This window comes from Thunnus maccoyii, chromosome 22 (assembly GCF_910596095.1).
Source record: "Thunnus maccoyii chromosome 22, fThuMac1.1, whole genome shotgun sequence".
Classification (NCBI taxonomy): Eukaryota; Metazoa; Chordata; class Actinopteri; order Scombriformes; family Scombridae; genus Thunnus; species Thunnus maccoyii.
This window is the reverse complement of record NC_056554.1, coordinates 10,851,265-10,873,638: the sequence shown is the minus strand read 5'-3', so window position 1 is coordinate 10,873,638 and position 22,374 is coordinate 10,851,265. Positions and strand designations below refer to the sequence as shown.

The 22,374-nt window shown below is 40.8% G+C and overlaps 1 protein-coding gene across 14 annotated transcripts in view; it reads left to right on the top strand.

Moving 5' to 3' along the window:
• LOC121889010 (receptor-type tyrosine-protein phosphatase delta) overlaps nucleotides 1-22,374 on the top strand; it is a 369,584-nt gene that overhangs the window by 87,997 nt on the left and 259,213 nt on the right. For all 14 annotated transcript variants that reach the window (XM_042400705.1, XM_042400691.1, XM_042400694.1 and 11 more), the window contains exon 4: nucleotides 16,816-16,839. The gene's annotated coding sequence lies outside the window, so the exon portion shown is untranslated. The remainder of the gene's footprint in view (nucleotides 1-16,815; nucleotides 16,840-22,374) is intronic.

Here is a 22,374-nt window from a genome sequence, read left to right as displayed (position 1 = left end):
GATCAGATGAACAGTTCTCGAGATATGCAAAGGACAAACATACATACAGACAGACAGACAGACAGACAGACAGAGAGAGATGCCTTGCTTTATATAGAGAGATGCATACTACCCTCATGGGATGTCTTCACTTAGCATAGTAATAATAACTGATAAAGAATACCCTACAAACTCTCCAAATTAAATAACAAAAGATGTTTGTAACTACTCTCAAGAACAACAGGATGGCATTGTCAATGCCCTCCAAAACTGTTGGAAAAATAAATCAGTTTTATGATGTGACAATACTGTAGTTAAGATTTGGTTAGGTTTAGGCACAAACACATAATGAAAAAGACCTATGTAGTAGTTGGATGACATATTGCTAATAAAATGGTTCTGCTTGTATTGCAATTTAATTTATTTTTTCTGTCCAGATTTTTGTATCTAGTATGATCCCTTTCAGAGTGTTGTATTATTATATGTTGCATTATTGGATTATTATTATTGACATATTGAAATGTAAGAATCATTTTAATCCTGTAGCAGGTCAACAAGCAAATTTTACCTACTTTATATAATGTTGGGTTTTTTAATCTACAGCTTGAACTGATCACATAGTTTGTGTGGTAAATCTTGATCTGCAAATAAACTAGTAACCTTAAATATAGTTAAACAAATGTAGTAGGGTATAAAGTAGTGTAAAATTGGTAGTGCAAAAGTACAAAGTGCCTAAAATTTGTACTTAGGTACAGTACTTGAATAAGTGCACTGAGTCACTTTCTACCACTGTAGTATAACAATAATGCACAACAGTTTGATTAGCCACTAAAATACAAAAATATATCCCAACAATCTTGCTTAATTCATTCATTTTCATCTTTTTAAGATTTCAGTCATTACAACCACTGTGGCATTAAGTCCATGTAGAATTGAACTGTACACCATGTCCCAAGATTCCACAGTTTCATCAGGTCTTTGATGTAGCGTCCCTGTCACCTGAACTTTGACTGATAGCTCTGTCTGGGCCCCGGCAGAGTGTCACGAGAATGGATGAGGTGGCAGAGAGTGACTGACAGCTACGAGGCAGCGGCTGCTCCCCCCACAACCACCCTATCTTTAAAAGCTTGTGGTAATTGAATAATAAACGCATTTTAAGATGCAGGCGGCGTTTGGTAAATGCTCACATCACTTTGAAACATAAAGGCTCCCTGCCATGTGTTGCCAGGCATTTTTCGCTTATCTTGTGCCACTCGAAGCAACACAAAATGTTTCATTTTAGCTTATTTTAGCTTCATTCCTGATAGAGACCCTTGTAAAGCAGTTTTTGGAAGTCAGAGTTATGCCATTCAATGTACATCATATAATTATTAAACCATGTCAGTTACCCATACTGAGAGTGCACCAGGGACAGTTGTCATGCATCTGTCTTTTAATTTGTTAAATACTTGACATTTCTCTGCATACTAACAAGTCAAGCACATCACACATATGGTAACAAACACAAGTGAATTGTTATGGATCTATCATATTCCCCAGTACAAGCGTTAATTTGGACCGACCCACGCACAGGATATCAAGAAATCAATATTGCTTTCCCATGTCTGTGGCTGCGCTAGGTGGGCCTAATTGAAATGTATGAGGGAGCCTGCTAAATGATCTGTGCAGGCAAGGGAGCCAGAGTGATTGCAAACATATGGAACGGTTCCTTAGACAAGAGAAACATTTGTACAATGCTGAGAGAGAAACAGACAAAGGAGAAAAAAGAGCGAGAGTGAGGGAAGAGGAGAAAAAAAGAAATAAAAGGAGCGTCAGTAATTTCACTTGGCGTGATGTTTCTAAATGTTCAAGCAACCGGACTCAGAAAAGATATTTCATGAGAATTTGACAGGTTTTCAGTTAAATGCCTATGTTAGATAGAAGCTCAGAGAGATGTGGGTGTTGCAACATTATGAACCCATTAAAAACAAATGATAGCGCAGACATGGAAGTGAGCATTCACTGTTGTCATGGGTATGCTGAAACATTAAGCCTTGACCTGCATGAATGTTTGTTTTGACTGAGAAATTCTTTATTCTGGATTTTATACATGGTTCCCTTCCTTCCACTTTTACTCTCTCCTTCCCTCTTGTTCCCTCCCTCCTCCATCCATCTCTCTTACCATGTCTCTCTCTCTCTCTAATAAGCTATTGACATTTTGCTTAGTAATGACTGCAAGAATAATGGGTCTTGTATCGTCTGGAATGAGCAATGAGTAGAACTGGCATTTTCTCACCTCCACAACAGGTGGACAAGAAAGCTCACTCAATTCCAATTGGTCAGTTTAATTGGGCAATCTCTTCTGGGTAAAGGGTACCATCCCTTGTGCACTGATTTGGCACTACACCACTGCACCGCTCCATGAGGCAGCGATTAGTCAGGACCATCTTGCCCTAATGCGTCTAACACAAGTGAGTCACATCCGTTAGAATCATGGCAAAGAATATGAGTTACAAAGAAAACCACACAACCCGTGTGCACAAACGTCGGTGTTGGAGATGATTCGGGAAGGATGTAATTATGAATTTTATTATGAGCCAAAGCTTACATCCTGATAGTCTATACTGACTGATGAATTTTTAAAGGTCCTTTCTGCTTTTGTATTTGATACAGTATCGTAGCTTTTTTCTCTTTTCTAGTTCAAACATCTTTAGTGAAAGAGGAGTTTGAAGTTGTGCGGTCAAACAGTGGCCTCTCAGTTCAGCAAAGATTTGAAAAAAAAAAAAGTCAACATGAAGAACTCACCCAAGAAGCATCATTTTCCAAGTGGCCCTTTAGCTCTTCACAAATGCTACATTGTCGACAGTTTACAGCATTTCAAAACTAGCAGAGAAGGGATTATTTTTTGACAGACGACTGGCAATAATACCTCTTTACAAACATCGATACAAACAAAGCTTGAGTCACATGCCTATGGCCTAAGCTGGGTTCATAAGTGAGTGTCAAGTGTGCTGATATAACTCTTAAGTTATCTACACCTTGAGCATTATTTTACAAATGAAAATAACGCCGGGAATACAAGTGCACACACCGTGTGTTAAACTATGTTGCTTACGCCGTGAACTTTTCCTCTCAGCATTTGTTTGACAGAGTCTGACAGTTAGAAAAGGTCAAACGATAACTGTTTTGAGAATTCTGCCCCTTAAATGATAACCATCACCATAAAGTAATGATAAAAACCTCTCTATATGTCACAGAATACGTGTTATGGTCACATTTCTGTCAGCTTTTCTACCAAAGAACATTTTCCAAATTTTACTAGCATGTGTGAGTCTCAAGCTGAGAAGACACCTTGGCACAAGGATACCACAAAGGAGCATCTATTATTCATTTAGTCAATGTATTGACATGGACAGCTCTGGTGAGCACCGAGGTAAGGTCAGGACAAAAAGCTTCGAGGAGTGGAATCTGGGAAGAACACAGTTACGAATAGAAATAAAAAAGGTTTCAAGATGAAAAATCTCAGTAAACTGACAAAAATGTAGGCTTTGTCTTTTATGATTAAAATTGTCTGACCGCTCAGGTTTAATGCAAGTGTATGGCATTTTAAATGTACATCCTCTTAAGAGCAGTAAATTATATACATTTGAAGGATGACATATAAATGCCATGGCAATAAATTTGAGTGACAGCCTAAATTTATTTGATTGGCACAGGTTTGATTTCCTACACTAATGCACACTTTAGAATTAGCCCGTCTAGGTCACATTCCTTTTACCATTTTCAGCATATCTCCAGTATCTCTTTCTCATTCACTGTACCACTACAGACTGGTAAGTGTTTTGGAGAAAGCACAATCCAGCCGAGTGTGTACAGATGTGGTAATCCATTTGTTTAAATACATCTGACATGTTCATTAAGCCGCTAAGCCACACACCCTCACATTTTTCCCTTTTCTCTCTCAATCCTTCTACCAAAAGCTGCTTTTTCTTACCGCATTGAGACGGTAATTACCATGCAGTCAAATGAGAGGATGGCAAGCAGAAACACAGCGCTTGTCTGTGGCTGCCTGCCAGCCAAGCTACTTACACCGTGGAGCACACAGCACCCAGACACTACAGGCCAGAGTTGGGCTGCATATAAGAGTTGGGCTGCACCTCTCTGGCAGAGGATTTTTGTTTGAACATGATATAGCATGTCGACAGTCTTTGACAGAAGATATGCTTACAGGGGGCTGAGTTGTGGGTAACCGAAACACAAGAAATCCACAACAACAAAACAGCAACAAAAAAAAAAAAGTTTCAGAATAATGCATGACAGCTGAGACATGGCACAGGCTATTGGGTTACACTAAGTGGGATGATAAAACATCTGATGCACAGAACTCAGAGCATGATGTGCCGCAACCACCAATCCTGACACTGACAAGTCAAAGGAATCAGACAGGCCTTGTACCAGACTGTGACATTTTCATGAATTCTGAAAGGAAAATGAAAGGTTCTCCACCATCTTTCCACTCCAGGAGCGTTAGAGTCCCTCTGCCTGTTCGCCCGCCTGCTTTTCAGGCATTTCGCTGCCAACTTGGCATATTATCCGGGCACTACACTGGTGTCGGCAATGAGCCATTTCTGCCAGCTCAATGATTGCCATGATCTGGGTCGGCAAGAGTATTACATGGCCACCTGGAAAGAGGCGAACACCTGGACGCAGCTTAGCGCCCGGCTCAGCCATAATACAGGTCTTTTCTCTGCCAGTATATACACACCCCCCTCCTCTCTCTCATATGGTGCACACAAGTGATTAGGCATTGTGTAGGCCCACTGTTGGTCTACAGTAGGTAACATTTTGCAAAATCAAACTGCATTCAGTGTTCAACCTGTTACTAAGCCAGCTGAAAGTAATGGTTTCTGCCAAATGATGCATTGTGTTACACACAGCAGGTAATACTCTGTACCTAACAAGGACTTTCTGCATAATTAGTTTAAATTATCAATAGTGCATTGTACAGCATGTTTTCCTGGGGAGGGATCTTTTTGTGTAGCAGGGACAGAGATGGATTCTTGCCTTTTTACTTCTGTCAAACGGAGGCACACTCCGTGGCTATTGTAATGTAGTTTTGTGTTGTGTTGTGTTGTATTAGGTTGAAAAAGATTATGTTAAGTATAAATGACTGGCACAGGCTACATTTTCCAAAGCATTATTTTTTCATTCAACATGTCCAAACTAAACTCATGTATATCCAGTGGCCTCCAGCTCTGTTACCTTAGACAGAATGGCAGACACTTTTTGTACTTCTTCTTCCTTCTCTATTCAGTTTTCTTCTACTGTTTATCCTTGTGTTATAAATCATCCATTTTTTTTAGCCTGCACTCAAAGTGCTGTGAAAACCAATTGTGTCCTCACCAATTTTCATGACAGCACTGTCATCCCACATTATACCAAAACAATCCTCTTGACCTCTGTCTCTAAATTTCTTTGTCGTTGATCAAATTCACACTTTATATCCTTTTTTTGGTTTTTATTTTTGCTTAACTCAGACTGGGAGCATCCATTTGCTGCATCATTCAAATCAATCTGCCCTCCTGTCCACTGAGATAGTCCTCTAGCTCTCATGCCATGTGTACCCTCACTGGATTATGACTGTATGGATAATATTGCTGTCCTCCAAGGCCACCTCCATCTCTTTTTAAATGTCTAAGTAGATAAAAACCCAAACAAAAACCTTATTAAAAACATAATGATTCAGTTATGTTATTATGTTCCCTTCCTATACGTTTATAAAAAATAAAAATCATGCATTGTAGGACATATTCCCTCAAACATATATTGCCACTAAACAGGTGCTGTCCTCTATCGGAGCATACTAAATTTATTTCACAAAATTCACTTCATAGAACCTATCTGCCTTCTTGGGAGAACCAGTATTCATTAAATATGGTTCCCCTTCAGTAAATTCAAGAGTCACAACTCACAAACAGCAAGATATAAAACCATGCCTCAGAGAGCCCGAAAAGGTAAAATGTCTGACTTTTTGTGATCTTGACAATGGATCTCGCTGGGGGCCATAAAATCCAGACAGCTCTCATGAAGGTATTCAGCAAAGCCCAGGATGCCAGCTAGTCCTCCCGAATCATCTGAACCATTGTGCATGTTGACAAAAATGGACAGAGATTTGAATGATTGAACACAGACGCTCAGCGGAGATAGTGACGGACACAGAAGAGTGACAGCGCGTACAACACAATTGGAACAACACTGAAAGGTCACATAAGCAAAGAGTGTCGATAAAAAACAAGTCGCTGCACAACAAATGAGGTGGGAGAAACTGTGACTGAGTTAACCATACCTCAGAATTTGTGCTAATTACGAGTCCTGTGGGTGGTTGTTAGTGGGGGATGTCCACTGCTTTCGTGTGCTCATATAACCAATCAATGGCTTTAATTAGACTATTAGGTGGGATTGGATCCCTGCAGACTACTTCCAAGCCACAAGCAGCCTTATTGTTTACCTTCCTGATTACTGAAAGTGCAGCATGCTGCGAGGTTAAAGTATTTTACTATTATTGGACTGTTGATTCCGTTGATTGACTGGATTCACATACAGTTTAAGAGTAGAGGATACATTATGTGTGACTTAGTATTTAATTAGTAATGCTTATTATTAATATCATATCAACTAGAGTATCTGTAGGTAGCCTACTTAAAAACAGTCTTTCAGTTGGTCCACCATTTTGGGCCACACTGAAATATTTCAACAATTTAATGGACTGCCATGGATTTTGTGCAGAGATTCTTGGTCCCCAGAGGATGAACTTCCTACAATTTGGTGATTCCCCAAACTTTTCCTGTGGCACCACCACATGGTTGACATTGGCAGTTAGACCCAAATGTCTGCCACCACTAGCAGGTCAGCTTACTCAGAAATATATCAACACCTCCTACCTGGATTGGCGCAAAGTCTTGCACAGATGGTCATGTTTTTTAGACGCTGTATCCTAATGATTTTTGTGCACCACCATGACGTTTATGTTTTTGAGTGAAATGCCTCAACAAATATTGGATGGATTGCCATGAAAGTGGGTAAGGATATTCATGTTTCCCACAAGATACATTGTAATAATGATGATGCCTTGACTTTTCATCTAGAGCCACCATCTGGTCAAATTTTTCATTTCAAGTCTACATTTGCAGATGACAAAGTACAACCTCATAGACCCGCTAGCATGGCTTTAGACTCTTAGTCTTGCTTTAACATCATGACCCACAAAATTACAGATACTAATATGATAATATCAGCAATAAAGTGCCTAAAGCTACATCTATATTCATATATTCACATTGTGATGAATATCTCCAATGTTATGTCAGCATTCTGTTTTCAAGTGGTGCAGCTCTGCTGTCTGTTCTCTTCTTTGGCACAATTCTCTCTCTACGCTACCAAGGAATTTTTCTCAATTTCAACCCCCCCCTCCTCAATTTCTTTCTTTCTTTGAGGTGCAGTGTAAGCCGATGGTGGCCTTTTCCCTGAACCGCTATAGCAGCCTTGTAGATCCAATAACACTGCGTTTACTGAGCAAACATGCTGAAAAAACACTATGGCACTTCCTCATCTTCATATTCAATATTCCACATCACGCAGATTCACTGACCCCTTAGAACTGAAATGCTGTGAAATAGGAAACCCTAATGCTGGTATTATTTTCAGTAGCCTTTTATCTTGAAGAGTTGGATTTTTTATATAAGCAACTAGGGTGACATGAAGAGGGGTTTTTTCAGTAGCTTTCATCCATGCGAGAGAAACTGAGACATATATAGCGAAAGGTAGACAGTAGTGATGCATGATAGGTAATGAAGGGAGAAAGAGGAGGGTGAGGAGGAGGTGGAGGGAAAAAAAAAGTTAGGGTGAGCTCATAAAGAGACAAAGGCAGAGAGCGACAGAGAAAGATCCAACTGAAAGAGCAAATGAGAGAGAGACAGAGTAGGGAGGTGGTGGGGAGCACTGTAATAACTTCATGCATGTTTAAGCAGAGAGGTAACATGAGTTAAATGCCCAGAGGATGTGGGTACCAGCGCCCAGCCAGAGAGATGACACCAAGTGTGCTGCATCTCTTGAGTGGAGGAGGAATGGTGAAGTAGAGTCACTGGACAGGCATAGTTCATACTAGTGCTGAATGAGTAGTAGACTGATAAAAAATTTAAAAAGTTGATTTTGAACTGAGTGCTAGTTTCAAGCATGTCAAATGTGAAGGTTTTATTTTTTTTACATCATTATTAAAAGAATATATTTCAATTTCGGACTGTGAGTCAGACAAAACAATAAATATGTAGACATCACCTTGGGCTCTGGGATATTGTGATGCACATTTTTATCTATTTTTTGACATTTCATATACTAAACAGTAACCAATGAAATTGTGAAATAAATCTATAATTACAGTAATTTTAGTAGCAGCCTTAACGCACAGAATCAAACAGCAGATCATAGAGTTCAGATCTACAGCATTTAAGATGAATGTATTGTGCTCTTTGCCCATTCTGTTCTGTCCTTCACTATCTCTCATTATCGTACACACCCTCGCACACAAACTCCTCTCGTCTCACAAGGGAAAATATCCATTGTCAGTGTGAAAAATGGAGTGGAACAGATGGCATCAGAATGATTGAAACCACCTACAATGGTTCCTACAACTTCCCTATATTTCTTCCTTTCTCTCTCCCTGTTCCTATCCAACTACACCCATCGTCTGAATGCATCATCCAAGCCTCTTCAATGCCATCCAGGCACACAGTTCTTGCCAAAGAGGCCCAGGCTCACTGGAAGCCCCACGGTGCTACACAAAGTCAGCCAAGAGGAGAAAGAGAGGAGGGAGGAGAAGAAAGGTGGATGAAAGAGGTGTTTTTACCACCAACTTGGAATTTTACACCTATTTTAGCTGCATTATTTTTTAGCCCATCACACAGTTATGTGAAAATACCAGTGGATTTATGCTTAAATTTAAAATCCTGAAACAACATGCGTGTATAATCATTTGCTCCTTAAGCAGCCATCTTTTCTTTTCTGAACTATGTTTCCTCTCCTCCCTTCTTTCTTCTCAGCCCCACCTTACCTCGTCACACCTCCCCAACACCAGGCCCGGTTGCTGAGCGCCAGCCATGTAAATGAGATAGTTAGCAGATCAAAAGGCATGGAGAGGAATTTTTAATAGCAGAAGATGTGTTGATTAGTGTCAGAGTAGGAGAGACAAGGCAAAGTGCAGCCAGCCTCTATTACACCCCAATGCTTTGAGGCATATGTTGAAGTGGGTGTGTGTTGACGTGGGTGTGCGCAAAGGTGTGAGGAAAAGACAAAGGGAAGAAAAACGTGTGTCTATGTGTGCGCATTCCCCGCATGCATTTACAGTATACCTGCAGACATTTCATCCATGATAGTGTGAGTGTGTGTGTCTTGGCATCAAAGTGTGTGTGCCTTCCCTCCGGGAGATCATCGTTAATGCATAATACATAGCTCCATATTTCCGACTATAACAGCAATAATGTTGGTGCGCTGAGTTTATGAAGAGGAGATCAGGTGTAGGAGAAAGTGATTACAGGGCATAAACACTGCAACTGATATTGCTTTATTGTGAGAAGTAACTGGCATAAAGATGACAGTAGCTGAAGATAGCCCGGAGAAGAGTGCCAGCAACAATGCTAATCAAGTGCTTCACTGCTGTGATTGTCGGTAGTTATGCAGGAGTCACACGGATAACGAGTTGTCTTGGTGAATTAAATTGAAGCTCAAATCAGGCTAAGTGTCGGGCCTAAAGTGGAGGCATGAAGATTCTAAATGTGTGTTAAGCCATTCAACACCAGTACGTAATGATGATCTGGCTTGGCTTTGTTTATTTGTACGTGCAATTTACATCAACAATGAAGATTTATTAGTATAATCGGGCAGCACTCTTCTGTTGTAATATACTGTATGTAATTGTGGAGTTAATTACATTTTAACTTGACACTATGCAGCGTGTGTTGCATTTTTAATTAGGTCTCTAAGGGATTGTTTTAGTTTTTTTTTTTAATTATTATTGTTTTATTACCATCACGGTTACGTAACACTTGCCATTTGTCTTTCAAATTTCAACCAGAGCATGATGCGACCCCAGCTACCGCTCTTCATCTCAGAATTCAAATTTGAATCCCACCTTTGGATAAGGTTTAGGAATAAATGAATAGCAGTTCAAAGCTGGCATATCATTGGCTCTTCATTCTGTGTCCAGGGGCTTGCCCAAATGTTTTTTTGCCCGTGTGAGAATTTTCATCTTCCCCGTTCTCCCCAGCTGCTTCCCTCGCACGCCTCTCTCCCTCTCGCTCACACAGATGGCAGAGGGGTCGAAGCACTGTAATGAATTTTCAAAGGAGCTGCATTGGCAATATTAAAAGGAGCTCCTAAACTTAAAAACGTCTGACACCGGAGTCACATGCGTGCACCCGACGACATGGGCACGCACGTATAAAAGCACTAACATCCAAAACATATACAGCGTGCCACTCACACACACACACACACACACACACACACATACACACAAATACAGCACACACAATCACAGTCACACAAACCAATAACATCCACAGACACAGAGAAAAATCCTACATCCTACACACCGGTGGACATTCTTAATTAACTCCATTAGAATGACAGGCACCCACTGGAAGGTCAAAGGTCAATTTTAATGATGAGCCTACATATGGCAGCCACCGTGTTGCCTTGCAAGGGAAACGAGCGCCACTTCTGCTGATCCATCTGTCCCATGGTAATGACTGCACCTGGCCTCGCATGGGCCAATGCACACAGGTACCAGGGCTCTCAGAACTAGCTCGGTGCACGGAGGGAAACACAATTAAAAAGCAATAAGCACGCTCGCATCTTGCAGCCACATTGTTTACTCATTATGTCTAATTATCTATTTGAGTCAGAGATTTAAAAGACTCCTTTGTACGAGTTTTTTTTCCGACAGTCGGCGTGAGTGTTTACGGTGCAGTGAGGCCACAGATGACTGTGATCTTGGACCTGATGAATTTCAATCGGAGATGCAGTCAATTGTCAGGCTTGTCCTCATGACCTTTGTTAATGGTTTTCTTGCAGTGATCTTTAGGAAGCTGATTTGTGTGTTGAGAGTCAAGTGTCAAACATCATTATAGCCTTTCTGTTTTTGTCTCCCCTACTCACACCAGAGCCTGGAGGAACCAGACTCCAACCCAGGCCTCTTTTAGTCGGCCTTGATCACACCAGTCGACGTACGACTGTCTGTACGGTTTCCCTCCGTCTTCACAAGTGGCTGATTCGAAGGGCCAAGCTAGCGCTGCACTGCTAGAGGCATCAAGGCTATTGCCTCTCACTCGTTTTATTTCTTCCTTTCTACTCTGTACTTCCGTCTACTTCTCCCCAGGCAAGAGAGTCTTTATCCCACCTCTACGTAGCTGAACTCAGGGTCAGAACGCAGCATAGAGCCCACGGGTCTCTGATATCCTCAACTTCTGATCACTCATCAAGATCTGCCAGGCAGAATTCTTTAAAAAGCTACATTTGAAAAAAGTCCCTTACATCTCAGTGTTTTTTTCTTTTTCTTTTTACACAAGATACATCAGACCATGGCTGTGTTTGATTTTGCTCTGTTTTTTTCAATTATTTTTTTTCTATTCACACTCATAGCATAGCAGATGGCATAAGGGCAGAAGCATATTACTCCTCTATCCTTTCAATGTCCTATAGATAACTCTAATATGATAAACATGATAATAATTCAATTGTTAGGGCAACAAACATATGCAATTATTCTGATTTTATATATAAAATCAATTAGTTATTCACTGGTCTGTCATCGTGTAAATTGATTCTAGTCTGACCTAAGACAAAAAAAATGAAAAGAGAGTTTTGAAGATGTGGGATTGAGACATACAGAGTGATGGCACAGCGGTTCTGTTTTCAAACAGGAGACAGCTGCAACAGGAACAGAACATCTGCTGCAGTGCTAACATAAGCATACCTCGTTCCCGCACTGTCATGCCTGAGCAGCCTTTAAACCGGACAGCGCTGAGTCTGACAACCGCCTGATGAAGTTTGGAGTTTCTATAACTGCGCTCATCAGGCTGTCACTCACAAAGTAGTTATTCACACCTCGTACTTGAAGAAAGATTAAAAAATGTGAGGATTTTTTTTCTCTCTCTCTCTCTCAAAGAACAGCCTTAGTTTTGGAGCCGATCTGGCTTCTCATCCGACTTGTGTAAACTTCTAGATACTTCTGCAGTCTGTGTGAGCCCGGGCCATCTGTAGCCTCCGTCAGCGCTTCTCTAATTCTTTGTTGCCATAGGAAAAAAAAAAGAAGTCTTGTTTATATCAGCTCAGATGGAAGGGTGTAAGCTCTCTCAGTATTATTGATAACATGGTGGCACTGTTCTTTTCAGCAATTTCTGTTTCACACCTTCTCCCTTTTCTCTCTGCATTGAGGCCTTTTTGCAGCTATCTGGAACTTAGCCAGCCATAGCCATTTTGTCCCATTATGTGGTACTGTAAAAAACAGCTGCTCCCATTCCACACTGGTGAATAGGTTAAATGGTGACACAAGGAATAGGAAACACAATCTTTTTTTTTCCCTCATGGTATAAATTGACCGACAACAGGTGCTTGAGGTTCCACTGTTCCTTCTCGGCTGCCTTCCAGCTCCATTGCTTTTGATTTCCAATTAGCAGCCACTCAGTCCTGCAACCGTTTTAGAGACTGAATTTCTCTAACTCACTCTCTCGCTTTTTATCCCTCCCCTTCCTCTCTCTCTCTCTCTCTGTCTCTCATGGACATGTTGCTATGTGCCACTGAGGAAAAAAAAGGGCTTGCAATTCCAAAAAATGGCCGACACACAGATTAACTATAATTACTTAATCTGTACTGAGTACTGTACAACTAGCTGAACAAGAGCAGATGGCGATTACAATGGCTAGGCTAATTGTACAGTAGCAATTGACAAAGTGGGTCCAAACTTCTGACTGATAATGTATATGCAGTATAGTTTGTGTAGAGATGGGTTTTCAGTTGTTGGCATCTTGATCTATCATACACCAAACTGATCTGAGGGTTGTTTATGTATTAGGGCCTTTTTAAAGAGGAAGCTCAGCTTACAACTGGCAGTAATTATTTGTACATGGAGAAAAGCTTGGTATACTTGTAGTCAAATCTTTACAGAGTATTCAATACTACTACTAAAGTAAAACAAACTAAAACAAGCATTTAATAGCACACTGAAATATGCATGTCTATGATAATACAGAGTGCTATAAATGTCACATTTTACTTGTAGATAATGTAGATAATAAGATACTTATAGATAATTGAGGCAATGAGATATTTAAAATGAAAGAACAGATAAGAGATACTTAAGATACTTATCAAGTGCAGAATAATACATCTTTCTTTTTTTCCCACAAGTGAGCACAGAACTAAATTCGCTGCCACACTGATCACCTTCAGTCCTCTATCTTTGAGGAGCTAAAAATTTGAGGGGTGGGTGGAAGTGGGCTTAAGCATATGGGCCAGAAAGGTTTTGAGAGTTGTAATGATGTAATGATTAACAACTCTATTCTATTGGATTCTCAAGATAATATTGTGGTAATTTATGTTAGGGGAGATACAAATCATAATCTTCATGAACATTTAAGGCCAGAGATGGTGAATTATTTGTCAAGTAATTACTAGGGTGAAAATGAATGCTTTGTGATGGCTGCCTAGAAAACCTGCAAATTATGGGTGTCATCTTCATCATCAGACACTGAAACCAAACCTTTTTAAAGAACTACAGCCCTGAATTATCATTTGTTGGTAGCATTTGGTGCAAATTTAGAGTTATGAGTAGTTGTGGTTGTATCTGGCTGTTAGTGAGCATACAAACCAGCTCCTCTGATTTCCTTAAAACTGAGTGTTGTACCCATCCTGGTGCACTGACTGTTATGTGATGAATAAGGAAAGTCAAGACCGGCTGTGTCAAAAAGAATCTCCCCAGTGGAAACTGATGCCCTTGTCCAAGAGCCACGGAGTCTCAGAGGAATGAATATACAGCACCCCAAATATCCCACCAAGGGCAGATGATGTCTCTTAAGTTTAATTCAAATTTCTGGAAAAAGTGAAGTCCCAGTCTCTATGTTTTCTTTGCACATCAATACACATTTAACGAGGTGAGCTTCACACAGTTGCACTGCAGCATTTTAGACTGCAGATAGATAATGGCAGGTCATCAAGTGTCCAGTCCTGAACTGTTTCCTTTGCAATGTGATCATACTTCAAATGCGACTAACTAGTCAATATGTGCTATGTTACCATGGTCAAATATTTTAAAAAATGTGTTTTCCATGAGCTCATATTTGATATTGTAATTAGGACTACTTGTGTAATTTCACATGAAAAATAACAGTAACATAACAATAACATTCCACTGTACTGCAAATTCCCCAGACTTTTGTCATCAGAGATGCCTGAATGGGCTATGGTATTATCAAAAGAAAATGGACAAATTGAATTGTCACTTGAAACACATACAAGACAGAAAGCCCTGAAAACTGAGGCAAAGCTACAGGGTTCATAGGGTGGCTGCCAGTTACTCATTGTGACACTGCCATTTCTGATTTATTGCAATGGCTAGTCGAAGGAAAACTTTACAAAATTGAGTCTATGCCTTCAATAAAATCCATGTCTGAGCAGTGACATGCTCACAATGCGGCATCACACAGGCTTTTTGTAATTCTCCCCAGCGCTGACCACTCCAAACATCCCCAAATCCATCTTGTCAATAGAGAAAAGACAACATGAGGAACGGACTTCTCGGCTTTTCTTCGCCTTGTAAAAAAGTTTCCATATCGTCTTGTGGGTTCTACACAGCATAACTAAGACCCTGGAAGCAGCTTATCTGCTTAAAACAGGAGGGTGAGAGAGGGTGAAAAAAGTGTCTCAGTCTTCCATCTTTTTCCTGGTTCCCAGAGTGGGTTTATTGAAGCCACCAGAGCTTTGGTTTCCCCCTCTAGATTCCCCCTCCACCATCCCCGCTAGTCTAATCCACTTAGGCCCATGCTACCTCCACTGGTTTTGATTGGCCAGGCTTCCAAATTTCTGCTTTGGGACTCAAGAAAAAAATCAATAATCTTCACTGCACTGCAAAAAACCCTCTTTTAAAACACAAAATGTGATTAGATGAAGAGAAATATGGAATGGTTGAGAGCTAGAACTTGGGGTTATTCACCTTCCTTCATTAGCATGAATGGTTTTTGCATAGCTGTAGAAATTTTCACGGGTCCTTCCTCGACTGTTCTCTGGTATCTACACTTTATGCCAGAGTGTGTTGCATTTAAAATTTTGCCACATCCCACTCATCTCCTTTCCATTTATATTGTCCCTTCAAGTGTCTTGGTCTCTCGCTCCCTTTCTACCAAACAACACTGATGCTAATGTTATTGAAACCCCAGGTGCTTCTAGTGGCTCTTGAAGTCTGGCATCAGTCCCTGCCACCCCCTCCCCTGGGTCCAATTTTCCTGGTATGAAGCTTCAAGGTCCTCAGCTGAGCTCTCTGTTTAGCAACAACAGTAGCAGCGAGTGTGAATGTGTGTCAGACTGAATGGTAATGAGCGTTCCAGAGATTGAACCTCAGTCTTACCCCTCTCCTCTGAAAATAGATTTGTTCTCACGTGCAAAACAGATATTGTAATCACATTCTCCCACCGTTGATCCCCCCGGGATTTGTTGCATGCACACCAAAAATGTAAATGAATGCAGGGGATAGACATCATCGGTGATAAATCATATTACTTGCAAATTCTGCTTAGCAACACAACTAGACTGCACTGTAAGCAACGGCAACTCAGAATTAGTCTTGAGTCTACTACTATTTCCCTCACACAACACCCAGTTATTGTCATTTCACTCCATTTTCTTGTTTTATTGCACATTTACAAGAAAGCAAAACTGTACTTTAGAAGAGTACATCCGTAGAGGGACCACTTTCAATGTAGAAAAAAGTGTGCTGTAATGGAAAATCCAGTATATATTTCTCAGGCTGCCAGAGAGTTGGTAAAGGAAAGTGGAGGAGAACGCAGGTCTTACAATATCCCTATCTATAAATCTTTGGAGATATGAATGTCAGGTAGCAGTGACACAGTAAAGATGTGGCTAAATGTTGCTTTTTTTAGCGGCACTGGTTCATTGTTTGTGTCTGGGCCACCCTAAGGTCTTTGTAGGGAGTGCGGGACTGCCATTTTATAATGCTGTTGGAACCTTGGACGTCGGCTGTCAAACTAACAAGCTTGGGGAAATGTAGCAAAGGTCAAAGCACACAGGGTGAGAGATATCTGAGGGCTACTAAATTACCTCAGAGACATATGGAGAGGGGGGAACACCTTGGTGTACTGTATATTTGTGTGGGCATATTTTTTCCGTTCAGTGAATATGTTATATGAGTGCAAAAAAACGGCAAAGGCTTGTCGGTAATAGATTAGGTTTCTGCTTACATCCCTTCTGCCTCCACCCTCAAAATCTTGAAACACTGACAAATATTAATGCAAGTTGTGCAAACTTTGGATCCTCGAGGGAGACTATCTCATACGTTTCATGTCCCTTGATTAATAAATGATGTCCCCCTCTTGAGAGGGACTATTCTTAACCCCCGGTCTGTACAATACTGGGACACCATCATTTTTCAGGGGAGCCAGTGACAGCCTCAGCCTGCATTGAAGTTTAGCTTGCTGTACATTGTAATTTGCTGACGTTTCTTTTCTCTCTTTCTCCCTCTCTTATTTCTCCCCTCCCCCTGCTCCCTTTTCCCCCCCAATGGCCCGCTTACAGATGTGACCAACAATTCCACACTAGGTAAGACTTATTTAATTTTTTCACAGCACTGCTCTCAAGAGTGAGAAACATGTTTGAGTTGTCATGTGTCTTTGGGAGTGATGTGAATGCATAAATATGGAAGAGAGTTAGATGGGGGGTGGGGGGGGTCGAAGCGGCACCAAGATGCTGCTGTTTGCTCAGTAAGGTATGCAATGCTCTGCAATCCTCATCCATCCCATTTTACCCACATGTGTGCATGCGAATACACAATGGTAGCTTTTTCTGGCAAGTGGATTGTGTGCTCTGTTCCTTCGATTTGAATTTTATTCAAATGAGAATCAAATGGCCCAGATTGTTCAAAGAATACGCCGGCAGTGTTGACTTAAACAAGCATAGCAAAGATGGAGTGTGTTTCCACGCTGTGGTATGTGTGTGTGTGTGGAAATATCTCATATGTTAAGCTATGAACCCTTCCGCTGTTCCGAACTCCACGTCAACATGAAACCCCTGTCACTGCGGACACCGACAGTGTCCATATGGCGGCAAACCTGCTAATCTTTTTTCACTCCATACTCATTTAAATGTGCACCGACATGTATTCAGGAGTTGCACGGCACTTCATCTTATTCTCAAACTTTCCTCTTCTCATGCTGGCTCAAGAGACAAACTTTCACATGAGTAGTTTAGTTTGAATTCAGGAGTGGTACCCCTAAAATTCTGGCAATATGGACACCATCTCTGAACCTGAGGTCAGAGACCTGAGGTCAGTTAAGCTGTGGTATGCTCCTGTGTAGTCAGAACATGATCTGTATATCAACAGGAAGACATTTTTTTCATGAGATCATTAGCAGCTTTGCTCAATTGTTAGCAATAAAGACTTAAGATAAAATGCCTCAAAGATGTACAAATCTGACTTGATACCACTTTTTTATCTTTGAAAGGAACTGATTTTACATCTTCGCTTCAGTTGTGCTCACATGGGTCTCCCACTTGGTCCATTTCTCCTGCATATGTCAAAATGCCACCAATTCACTTTTCCTGGAAATGGTAGCACACAGCCACGCTTGGTTGCGGAAGGACTATGCAGGCAAACAATGGATCGTATCAGCACAACATCATTCTGAAAACACAACAGGCTAGGTTAGGGGAATGGGGAACAATTGAACTCTGGGTAAAACACCAAACCCATTGTGAAAACGGTCTTAGCTGTTGAATTCCAAGATGAGTGTAGCATCCTATTTTTTTTGCCAGACTGTTTTTAGAGGCACTCAGCAGGCTGCAGGAGTGTGATAGAGGTCAACTGCATGATTGAATCTGCCGTAGCAGGGCCTCAGACCAGGACAGCATGACTTTTCAGCACTACCCATGGCTCTGAGCATCTGTTCATAAGGGGGAAATCAATCACCTCATCTCCAGTGTGGAGGAAGTGTATTGGACAACATATCTTGATGATTATCTTACTTGGTCGGTGTGTGTCTCAGATACGTAGTTAGTCTCAAAGCGCTTGACTCGGACAGTGTTGGGAGACTGCCACTGCACTGTGTAATTGAAAACCCAGTGCCATGCCACTACACTAGCACAGTTTGGTTACCCGGCAGAGCATCTGCAAGCAGTTCTGGTCCGGCTCTCAACTCTTTGAGGCAGGCGCTGGCTGACTGCTCAGAAACAGAAAACCCCTGGCTAGCTGAGAATAATAAGTACCCATGGGAAGCTGCCAGATGGACATTTACTGTGAGCCTAGCTGGAGAGGGAGAAATCTGTCAAACATCACACTAGGCATCTGTGGGGGAGCAGTGCAGGTTCACGTCCACTATGTCGAATGAGAGGAGTGCTCTTTGTCGAGACTAAAAGCAGTTAGATTTTTAACATGTCACGTCTAGTTGATGCATTTACTTTCTTTCAAGGTCAGTGATCCTTGTTACATTACCACCTGTTACAGAGAAAGCTTTAAATTATGTCTAGATAATGGACATTGAAAAATGTTTATCATATGGTAATAGTGGCCATGGCAAATGCAGTCACTTAGTGCTTCGGAGTAGTCTCCTTCATTTAACTCAAATTGTATTCCCGTATCCAGGCATTCAGTAACTATTAATCAACACTAAACTGCTTTGGTGAAGATGTAAAGAAGGAGATAGAGATCAGAATTTCTGTTTTTTTTTTTTTTTTTTTAAATTGTGTGGGAATTTTCAGATACCTCCTACTGCAAAGTCTCCCTTTAATTTTGACGCTGGCAGCTGTGTCTGTCCATGTCACAGAATAATAAGTCAAATGCATGTTTCTGCCTTAGATAATCCTTGAAGCCGAGGCTTTTGACTTGCAGTGGAAATGTCCAGTATCTTTTTTTTAACTTTTTCATACTCTCTTCAATACAAAGCTATAGGCGAGGAATTACAATTGGCTCATTATGCTCTCGGAAGCTCAGGGGCTTCAGAGCTGGTAAAGAGAAGGAGAATGAGATGGAAAGAGCACAAAGAGTTCATCCCAGTATCGTCAGCAGTGAAATAGGACCTTGGTTCTCTTAGACAAGCTGTGCACCAGTTATTATTGCATTATGTCTGGCAGCCCTCCTTTCAGACAGGAACTGAGCCACACTTGATCAGTGATATGACACTGGCAGAGAAGAGAGTGATTGCTGGCTGCTCAGTTAAGCAAATACCATTACACTGTTGAAGTCTAAAAGTAGATCAGTGCTTGGTAAAAATTATGAAAAGGCCAGCCCGGACAGTATCCAAAGCACCAGTAGCTTTGTAATACGCAGGAGTGGATTTTTATGAAAAGGTTTTGGTTTATTCATCTTCCAGAGGATAAGAACAATGCTATTCACAGATAATACAACACTTTCAAGTCTCCATCTGGGTTTCTCATGGCCTGGAAAAATGCTGTGTTGCATACTGCTCAAAATGTCAAGAACAAATGCTTATTTTGAGTATTATGTTTTTTGCTACACATGTTCATTATCTATTTTTGTGCTTTGTTTAAGGGGTGTCGAAATTCTCTCTAAAGAGAGAATGCATAAGTCAAAGGTGGGTGTAACAGAATATATGTTGTAGCAATGATGTGGAGTTTGTTGCCCTCGAAGGGATGCTTGTATCAAGAGCAAGCGAGCAGTCGCAACCTCAAACCATTAGAGAACAACCGTAGCTTGTTCCTGTGGTGGGTCTTAGTGTTACAGCTTTTTTTTATTTCTTTTAGCTGTGCCCTCTGGGTAACAGGCCATTTCGCTAATGGTGAGTTTCTCAAGCATGTGTCAAAAACCTCCTGGCATTATCAAAAGCTCTTGAGGGAGCTTAAAGTTGCTGTATGTTGATTTTTTTTTTTTCCCTCCTCTTTTTTAAGACCAACTACTGCTGGATAACTTGTTAATAAGAAATGTGACTGATTGCTTGTTAGTGTGACTTTGCTACATTCTACACTAATTGGACTTGAGTGACAGATTCACCAAGTGTCTACTTTTACAGCCACCTTTAAAAAATCTGCTTACATTGCATTATGTTAGCAGCGTGTCAGTCCTTGCCTCTAATTTTTCATTGTCACTGTTCAGTATTCTCATGATAATCACTCATCATGGCAGATGATCATACATGCGACCATCTATACTATGCACATTATGATGCTGAAAGGATGTTGTGTAACAGTAATTTAGGCAGTCACACCACGCAGATTCGTGTACACTTGGATGCCCCTTTTCCCTGCAAGTGAAACTGGGCTGCTGTTATGAACAGATGGCTTATCTTTAACTTTATCAGCGGCGGTAGTGTCACCAGCAAACGCGATAAGTTGCTCCAGTGCCTGGGGAGAGCGGCATCCATCAGTAGCTAACAGCATATGGTGAAGGCACATTAAGGTGTCCTCTCTCTCATCCCTGCCTTCCTGTTCTATGAGCGGTTCTGCAGCCAAGCATCAGATGCTCACTTCACAGGACAAAGTGTGTGTGTTTGAGTGTGTTTGTGTGTTTTTGAGGGGCAGTGGGTATCCAATTTGAGATCTTGTGCTTCCTGTTTGATCCGTCTTATGTGTTTTCAAAGCTCTGCAGTCCCTTATTTATTTAATTATTATTATTATGCCTAGGGTTATGCTTAACTCTAACCCCTAATCATGTCTACCTATCTACCCACCTACCTGCCCCTTAGTATTTGTTTGCATTCCCCTGTTTGCTTGTTTGTGTTCAAGGAGATCTTAAGAGTTAAATGTGTTTTTTGCTAGGCATGGAAAAATAAAGTGTCTTTTTTTTTCCATTTGGAGAGAAATCACAATATCATGCAATATCAGCAACTATGTCTGTGTCAAGAAGGTGTTGTTTCTCCTCTCTCTCCCACTAATAACAACCTCCACTGCCATCCCAACTTAACCACCCCAATAAGGCACTCTATTCCAACACTGGAAGGAAAGCGTGTTTACCAGATCCTCCATGTGTTGCATTCCTACATTAAGCTGAATGTCAATCAAAGCCTTGTTTGCTTAAGAAAATGGCTCAGTCTTCCACGGACCAAAATGACAGCTTGGTGTTGGAAAAAATCAGACACGCTACAAAAATAATAAGCAGTAGTGCCCATGATTAAAAAACTTGTCACTTCTGTCCTGAGGCACACACAAATTTTGCATATTGTTGTATTGGTTTCTGTCATTAACACATAATATTAAATTAATTATGAGCACCAATACCCTCATGTTTCCAAGAGAGTCCCTGCTTAAAATAAAAAAAACTAATTGTACAAGTCCTCAGGACTAGTGACACCTTGCCTCAAGGCCAGTGCAATTTCCAGACTACATTTATTCTTATATTAGAATCATTGTTTTACAGCAAGGACTTAATATTGCGTAATAGTCACCTCCAGTGCTTTTTAAATTTACCCTTTCTTTCTTGCTTTCAGTTTTGACACCCCTTTTATGCAAAGTTTCAACTCATGTATGAAACCTCTGATATGTCACAGCATGCATCCCACCCAAGCCCCTCTAGCCTTCCCTTTTCTATTGTTATTCCCATGTTGACGTCTCTCTAATAAGCAGCGTTAATTAGCCTGCTCTTCAAAAATATAATTTTCCATTGTGTCCTAAGGGTTTGGTCATTAAATGAACAAAGGCAGTCAAACAACTGACACAATAGGTTCAGCTGATTAAGGGAGCAGCTATAACAGAACTTGGTTGAGAGACAATCAGTGAGCTTCTTGATCCTACATCATCCTGTCATCTCATGTTGATTAGACAATTTGCGCTAAGAATCTCAAGTACAGAAATGTGTTGTTCATGTTGCTACTGAGTATTTTTTCCATCATCTTGCAAGCAGACCAATATATTGCACATGTAAAACTTACTGTTTAAGATAAGGTTTTTTTTGGCATATGGATAATGCTATTTTCTATATCTACAAGATTTATACTATTAGTTTGCTGCTGTTTTATGGTCCAAAATGGTTTGCTGTATCAAGCCTAAAATTTCTTGTATTACCAACAAAATCTGTTGGGATATCATCTGAAGTCATATGGTCTCCTTTGAGACAGCATCTGGCTCAAGTACGCTCAAGCGTCCTGTATCCATTTTGGCAGAACATTTGAGAATGATGAAGACCACTGG